This window comes from Capsicum annuum, chromosome 11 (genome assembly GCF_002878395.1).
Source record: "Capsicum annuum cultivar UCD-10X-F1 chromosome 11, UCD10Xv1.1, whole genome shotgun sequence".
NCBI classification, from domain to species: domain Eukaryota; kingdom Viridiplantae; phylum Streptophyta; class Magnoliopsida; order Solanales; family Solanaceae; genus Capsicum; species Capsicum annuum.
Window position 1 is genome coordinate 78,470,749 of NC_061121.1, and position 8,224 is coordinate 78,478,972.

The window sequence follows — 8,224 nt, forward strand, 5'->3', positions numbered from 1 at the left end:
TCTATAACCTCTTCTATACTTATTGTGACACACGACATGTATTAGGTATCATATTTTAGAGATCACATGCATTTATGGAATCCTTTATAAATTAAGAAAAACAAAAGATAAAAGGCTTTATAACCTCTTCTATATAGCTAGAGAAGTTGTAGAACTAAAAGGTCAACAACCTCCAACCTGACCCCCTGTACTTGAACTAACACTTGAAGATACTGCAGAATGACTATTCACTTGATCTTTTTAGGTATAGACAATTCTGTAGAGATGATGGTGGGATGTCTATGAACACTCAACACTATCAAAGAATTTTATAAATGACAAAAAAACATTGGTGACATAGTACAATAGAATAGGACTTGTGAATTTAAGACTTCTTCACTATTTTGTATGTTCCAATGGCAGAGTGCCTTGTAACCAACTTAATTCAATGCCTGTAAAGTGAACATCGACAATCGTAGAATCTTGAAAAAATCACAATAAATTTATATATTGAGCTATAGACAACAATCTGTTAGGATTTCTATGCTTTAAGGAGCACTACTATGTTTTCATTAACGTCACGTTTATTGATGCTTTGCTCTAAAAGAATCAATGGACCTTAGAGCTTTTTTGCACTTTTGATTTTTTATAATACAACCAATAACAACATACCTAGTATAATTCTACAAAACAAATCAGATTTCCAACAAAGAAAATTGGTGAAAGCAATTTAGTAAATTAGATCATACAATAAGGATAATTGGTCAAAGCAGGTTATTGAGTAACATAGTGAATTCATACCACGCCATTTGACAACAACTGATGATGCTGAGATGTTGAAGAAAGTGGTATTGTATTCAGTAGCAATAGATTTTCCAAATATGGTCTACAAAATCAAAACATGAATAAGAAAACTAGTTACTTAATAATCCTTCACACGTAGTCCAATTTCTATATCATGTTATTGAATTTTGAGTATACTGATTCCAGTATGAGACAAATACAAATATTAGATGTATAACCTAGTAAGAGCACCAGAGAATGGAAATAAACACTAGAAATGGTGAAAAAAAATGTGAAAATGACAAAAGTAGTACACAATATCTGAATTCAATAGCATATCAAGAAGAAGAATAAAGCGAATACAAACCTTTCCTATTCCTGGTGGACCAAAAAGGAGGATACCTTTCCATGGAGATAGAATACCTATAAAGTATCTTATAGAACATAAATGAGATCCTGTCTCCGTTATGAAGACTCCGATCTCTCCTTTGATCTTCAAAGGAAATAGTTCAGGAAAAGTAGGTTAAGAAAGAAATATCCCAAAAAAATATTATTGGGTATACTACAGAGACCAAATTTTTCATTTGTTTTGTTTGTACCACAACATAAAATTATTTATGCATTCAATATGCACGATAGTTCCACATAGATAAGTGTGGGTTTAAAGAACATACTTTGGATATTTTATTGGCATGACAATAGCCTTTTTTAGTAGACGTTTGGCAGTCTCCAATCTTTGATGCTCTCCCACTTGACATCAGGGCTACCATGTATAATATCCCTGGGAAGGTAAAAGAAGATAGAAATTTGGGGAAATATTGGATTTTCAATAGTGGCAATGATAGCAAACAAAATCAAATATGAGTCTGAATTAATAACCACAGGTTTTAGGTCATTTTTTAGTCACTTACCTAATTAAGCTTTCTCTTAAATCACGTATTTTTGCTGACTCAAATAGAGAAAGTAGAGATTTATACCTTAAAAAATAGTGAATCCAGGAAAAGAAATAATGCCCAATAGTTAATTGTTTCTTTATCTTAAAAATGCACTTTTCACATATTTATTGGAATGCAAATATTTTGTAGCACATGCACACTATATATAGTTTAATTGTAGATAGTTGTACTATATTAAACGCCAACAACCAAACACAAAATAATAACATACCAATGTGATCTAGACATTAGACCTAAATCTAGATGTTGTTATTAGTATTATAAGTAAATTCATATGCCGTTGTGCAAAAAAGCCAAGGTTACCCTTAGTAGTAAAAGTTGTTTTGATTTTTTGTATATGAATATATGGTTGTGGCATAGACAAAGAGAGTGATTCTTCGTTCAATTTTCTTTGCTATTTTTTGGATATTGGCAGTATTTCCTATTGTTCCATTTATACCTATTGGAAGGACTGCAGGGTCACTACTTGGTGCAAATCTTATGGTAATATTTTGAGTATTGACACCCGATGAAGCATATAATGCTATCGATCTTCCAATTTTAGATCTTCTCTTTGGAACTATGGTTATGAGTATTTATTTAGAAAGAGAAAACATATTTAAGTACATGGGAAAATTGTTGGCTTAGAAAAGCAGGGGACCCAAGGATTTACTTTTTAGAATCTGTTTCATTTCTACAATTTCAAGTTTTTTTTTTCACAAATGATACTTCTTCTCTTGTATTGACCGAATTTGTGCTGAAAATTGCTAGGCAACAAAATCTTCCACCCCATCCAATCCTTTTAGCTCTCGTATCATATGCAAATATTGGATCTTCAGCAACTCCTATTGGGAATCCTCAAAACTTAGTTATAGCATTATGAAACAAGATTAGTTTTAGGAGGTTTTTATTTGGTATATTTCCTGCAATGCTTGTTGGAGTTGTTGTGAATATTGTACTATTTCTTTATATGTATTGGAAGTTGTTATCTGTTCAGAAATATGTCAAAAATGCTGAGATAGAATTAGTTTCCAATGAAGAAGTAGTCTCTCATCGTTTCCAACTAACTCTATGAATACTAATAGTCAAAATCAAGGTAATTTTAATAAAATAAAATCAAGAAGGATCTGAACGGGGTGTTTGATTCCTGAAGGACTTCTAATGCCTCGATGAAAGCAGCAAATAACGGATTACTTCAAATGAAGGACAAGAATGTGACATCAAAGGGAATTTTATCTGTCGATGGATGTGAGGATCAAATTAATTTCATATCTTATGATGAAAAGCAAAACTTTTTTGAAAAATAGAAAATATTGTTATGGAAAATATGTGCTTATCTTGTTATAATTGGGATGTTAATATCTTTGATGATAGGTTTGAACATGTCATGGACTGCTATCAATGGAGCACTTGCTCTTGTGGTTCTTGATTTCAAAGATGCTGGAGAATGCTTAGAAAAAGTATTTTGGGCTTGTGTTTACATTTTTTCATGTTGTCATGTCAAGTGCAACAATCTTATTTTTCACCTATTTATCCAGTGTTTTTCTATGAAGGATAGCGTATGAGAATTTTTACACTATCAGGTCATACATAAACACGTTACCTCAAAAGTAAGACAGGTTACCAGCTACATTATATTAGTTTAAGTGTATATTTCTCCTGTTGACTTTGAGATAAAAGAAAAGCTTGTTCATTGTGTTGTTTCAACTTTACAGGTCTCCTATTCACTATTGATATTCTTTTATGGTATGTTTATCACAGTTAATAAATTTAATAGAACAGGGATACCAAGTGTTTTCGGGGATTTTAAGGAACCATATGCCAAGATAGACCATGATGGTGTGTAGCAGTTCTTGTTGTTGCCATACTTGTCCTCTCAAATTTGGCTTCTAATGTCCCTACTGGTTTGTGACTCTAAACTATTACTTCCTATCTCAAAATACTAAGGATAATTCTATATATCTCCTTTCTTCCTTGTCTCTCTCTTACCATGACATGACCACTAAATTATCTCCAAATTCAAGAAATGTTTATCTACTTAACTAATTTAGGTGAATGAGAGAGGTAACTTTATATAGTACATGTAGTAGGAATTTAAACAGATTGAATTTAATTTCAAGTGAAGATAACTTTAGCTGTTTTACTAGGAGATGTATTAAGATCCTTTGTTGCTTACTCTAGTATGACAACAATAATATGTGTATTTCCATAAGTGGGGTCTGGGAGGGTGGTATGTGTGTGCCTTATTCATTCCTTGTGAAAGTAGAGTGGATGTTTTTGATATATAGACCCTCAGCGCAAGTATAACATACCAAATTCAAATACTGAAAGAAAATACAATAGTGAAGATAATATGTTAATATTGCAAAAGTAGAAATGAACAACAAACAATTGAAATCAATTGGCCAAAGCATGGAATAATAGGTAATAGTAAATCAAAGATAGTATGAGAGTAATAGTAACAATATTAGTAACGTAACTAGACAACGTTCGGCTACCTACTAATTAGCTAGTAGCAGTAGCAGTAGGTATCTAATACTTACTCTAGGATTTAATATTTATCCAATAGCTTCCTACCTAGAATCTTCAATATTTGTCCAATATGACCTCAAAATATCAACCTTTCTTAATTCAGTTATTGGCTCAATTGTTCTTCATTGTAACTAGATTTGCTAGCATATTCCCTACTTGTGTCACATAGTGTGTCAAGTTCTTATAGATTTAATGGTGATATTCTATCGACCAAAATTGGAAGTGTCAAATGAGCAACTTAGAATGGGTTGAACAAAATACAAGTTAAAACCCAACCTTCATACTTTATTAGGATCAAAATCAAATTAGGTACTGAAAAAAAATAAGATTAGGTGATTTATAGGCAGGTTTAAAATGGATTGACCAATAAATTGATTAATTTAATTTAAAAATTTTTTAATTTTATGATAGTTTTATTACTGGGAGCGTAGGTAGGTGCATCAGTAGCTACAATATCTGGAGCAAGTGAGAAGAAAAAATGGCTCATCTTAGCTTGGGTTAGAACTGTGGTTGGCAACCTTTCAATATTAAGCTATTAGTTTGACACTCATTAGAGATTGAAATTAAATTTTTAAAATTAGTTTAATAACTTCAAAAAGATTGTGAATAGTTTACCTTATGTATTGTAATACCCCGTATTTGCCTAGCATAAACTAAGTCTCAATACATGAGTATTCATTTATAAAATTTTCAAAAAAACTCATTAATTTTCAGTTTAGATTTTTTCATTACGTAGGAAATTCAATTAGCTTTCCAACGATATAAAATTTGCCCAAATCCGATAACCGGGTAAGAAGTTATGGAGATTTTAAGTTTCAGTCGTTAAACACCGTCATTTTGACCCTTAGCGCACTGCAGAGCCAGTCTAAATAACAATTGTAAGTTTGCAGTGTGGTACCGTGATGTTGGCATGTTGTGCCAATGACCCAGTTCACATTGGCAATTTTCAGTGAGTCTCCGCAATTATGGCGCGTCACGGAGGTGACCAAATGGCATTTCAGTGAAGGACCGCAATCTTACCGCATCACGCCAGCATCCAATTTCCCAATTGTACCTTTTTAGTGGCTTGGTTCTATAGTGGCGCATCACGCCAAGGCCAAAAATTGGGATCTTCAATTTCCAGCTTGCATTTTTAAATTTTTTAAGGGGTATTTGGGTCTTTTACCTAAGCCCTAAACTCGTCCTAAACATGAAATTTAACCCCTAATTGACCTAAATACTCATCATTATTCAATTTCTCAAAAATTAAAGATCCTCTTTTCAAGAACAAGAAACCCTAGCTCTCAAAGTCAAGGTCTAATCTCAAGAACTCACCATCAATCCTTCCAAACTCATTAACTCAGGTATGTTAGGTATTCATCCATGGGTCCCTTTCACCCATGGAGTTTAAGTATCCTATTTAAATTATAAAATTGTGATCTTTTCAAGTTATTTGATTTTAAATTATGATTTCACCCATGAATCTCCATGAAATATGATTTTATACCACGTTTCAATGAAATTATTGTTGTTATTCAATTCTCCATGTTTTAATATTATCGTTCCTTGAATTAAATCATGATTTAGTAGTATTCATGTTGAATTCATGCTTTTACTACAAGTTCCATGACATTCCTATGATTTGATCAAACCAAGAACTCCAAGTGTTTGATAAAATGCCTACAAGAGTTATTGATTTAATAAAAGCCTTCATGCTTTGTCCTCCAAGCTTTAGTGTTATTTTACTATCATTGTTTTTGAGTCCTGGGATATTAAATACCCGAAAACCATAGTTGTTTACTTATTCTAGTCTTAGTAAATTATAGAATAGTCTTCAGATCATACTATGAGCATTATCATAATAGTCAGATATCAGTTAGTTAAACTCAAAATAGTCTAGTATTTTAGTGTCTTTTAGTTGGGAGTAAGATTTAGCACCGAGCGAGTGTAGGGATAGCAGCTTCCCTATCAGATAGGCAGAGTCATTAGTACCAATCCCTATACTCCAGAACTACGTAGCCAGCATAGGATATGAGGAGTCACCCATCAGTTCAGGCTTGACACCTTTAGTCCTTTAGAAAGTATATCAATATAGTGGATCCACATAGCCAACGTTAGTACCTGTGGCTCAGTATTAACACCCTTCCAACTGGGGTTACAGGTTGGACCCCAATTAGCTCAGATTGGTGTATGTCAGTTAGATGATAGCTCCCACAGTCTCAGTCCAATAATTAGACTAGTAATTTAGTCTTAGTGTTGTTTGACCAAAGCATACAAATATCAGTATTTTAGTATTTTAGTTTACAGTCTTTTATTCAGTTCATGTTATATGCTTGGTCATGCATCCCTAGTATTTATAGATTTCATGTACCTTTAGTATTTACAGGCTTCCATGCATATTTAGTATTTATAGATTACACATATTTCTAGTATTTACAGATTTTATGCTCTTTATTCAGTATTCCATGCTTTACATGTATATTCAGATAATTTGTTATTCTTGTTCATGAAACCATACATATCAGCCTATCTTATTTAGCATACCAGTAGATTCAAAGTACTGATCACATACCTTTTCTTGTGCTATGATGTATTATATCATAGGTTCTAAAGCCCAATTCTGGACCGCAATTAGACATTTCAGACAACTCAGCAGTAACAGTGGTGAGTCCTCATATTTCAATGATGGAGTATTTCTATTTCATGTTTTTAGTCTTGTAGTTAGTTGGAGTTAGTTGGGGCCTATCCCATCAACTCCCAGTCATTTAGTTTAGAGGATTTTAGACATTAGAGTCAGTGATTTAGTATTCAGACTTTAGTTGACACTACAGTTAGTTATTTAGTTTATTCAAATTCTAGTGTTTTTATCAGACTCAGATAACTATGTTCTTCAAATTCATAATTCAAATTGAATTTTAAAAAAAACTTATGGCATATCAGCTATTCTTTCACATTTATAATTTAGTACTCATGGCCAATACCATCTTATGGGTTAGCTTGTTGTCCCTCGGGACTGTAAGCACCATGTGATGCCCAGGGTTTACTCTCGGTGCATTACAAACTTGGTACCAGAGCCTAAGGTTTTAATGTATGCTAGGAAGTCTAAAAGTTGCGTCAAGTAAAGTCTTATGCATGGGTGTGTAACGCACCACACTTATGGGAAGGAGGCTTCAAGGCACTTAGGAAAAGTTTCCCTTCTTTCAGTATTTATGTAGTAAAGTGAGCATGAGCTCAAGTTAAACTCTTAGTCTAAGCCATTTCTTTCTTCCATTTACCGAACATGCCTCCCAAAAAGAATAACGTAAGAGGAGCAGAAAACCAGCCAACACCTCAGCCCATCCAGGCAGATCCTTTAGATGAGCATGTCTCTCATGTAGAATTTAGAGCTATGTTCACCAATCTAGGGAATTCTATAGCAGCACAGAATGAATGGCCAACTGTTTTTTCGGCCAACCCACTAGCCAATACTGTTGTAGCCAAAATTCGAGACTTTACCCGAATGAATCCTCATTCTTTCACGGGATCCAAGTCTGAAGAGGATCCACAAGAATTCTTATATATGGTTAAAAATGTAACAGATTCCATGGGGGTGACATCCAGTGAGAGTGCTGAGTTGGTTGTATATGTATCCTATACATGGTTTAAGTAGTGGAAGGTAGATAGGGGTATTGATGCAAGGCCTGTAGTATGGGAAGAGTTTGCCACAACTTTCTTAGATAGATTCTTCCCATTAGAGTTTAGGGAGGCCAAGGTGTTAGAATTTATTAACTTGAGGAAGGGCAGCATGAGCATTAAGGAGTATTCCCCTAAGTTTACTTAGTTAGCTAGATACGCTCCTCATGTAGTAGCTGACAACAGATCCAAGATGAGTAAGTTTATGTCTGGCCTATCTGACTGTATGGTAAAGAAGTACAGGACCGTAATGCTGATTAGAGATATGGACTTATCTAGGTTGATGGTCCATGCTAATCAAATTGAGGAGCAGAAGATTAAGGAAAGGGAGAGAGGAAACAAGA

At 33.7% G+C, this 8,224-nt stretch overlaps 1 pseudogene; it reads left to right on the forward strand.

Moving 5' to 3' along the window:
• Nucleotides 1-2,063: 2,063 nt before the first annotated feature.
• LOC107846434 lies at nucleotides 2,064-4,768 on the forward strand (annotated as a pseudogene).
• The last annotated feature ends 3,456 nt before the right edge of the window (nucleotides 4,769-8,224 follow it).